The sequence below is a fragment of the Octopus bimaculoides genome, chromosome 5 (assembly GCF_001194135.2).
Source record: "Octopus bimaculoides isolate UCB-OBI-ISO-001 chromosome 5, ASM119413v2, whole genome shotgun sequence".
In the NCBI taxonomy this organism is placed as follows: domain Eukaryota; kingdom Metazoa; phylum Mollusca; class Cephalopoda; order Octopoda; family Octopodidae; genus Octopus; species Octopus bimaculoides.
In genome coordinates, this window is record NC_068985.1 from 116,046,261 (window position 1) to 116,046,809 (window position 549).

Here is a 549-nt window from a genome sequence, read left to right on the forward strand (position 1 = left end):
TATATATATATATATATATATTAAAAGTTTAACATACATATTAAATATGTACTCAATGCATGAAGTGTTATTGTTGGGCCCAAAGCCTAATGAAGAGCCCTCTATAGAGGCACGTTTAGTAGTATATATATGAGAAAGGTTGAGTTCAATTAGGTCCAAAGTGAGATATCTAGTAAAGATTCTTAATTGTTTGCTGACTTTAAATAGGACTGTGAATAAAGGCAGCTGTCTCACCGTTTATTTAGGATTTACCGATTAATTTCTACATGTATTTACAATACAGGATCAACACAGAGCCGAAATCAACAATGCATACTTATATAAGCATGCAAAATTACAGATGTACTGCTTTCTTTATAGATGCATACGAGCGTGCATTTCTGTGTGTGTGTAAGTGTGTTTGTGTTTGTATGTGTGAGTTCTTGCATAGAAAGAGATGGTTCGATAGATAAATACATAAAAAATCAAAAGAACAAACAACCAAATATGCATATACACATATATAATCATATGCGTGTATATATATATATACATATATATATATATATA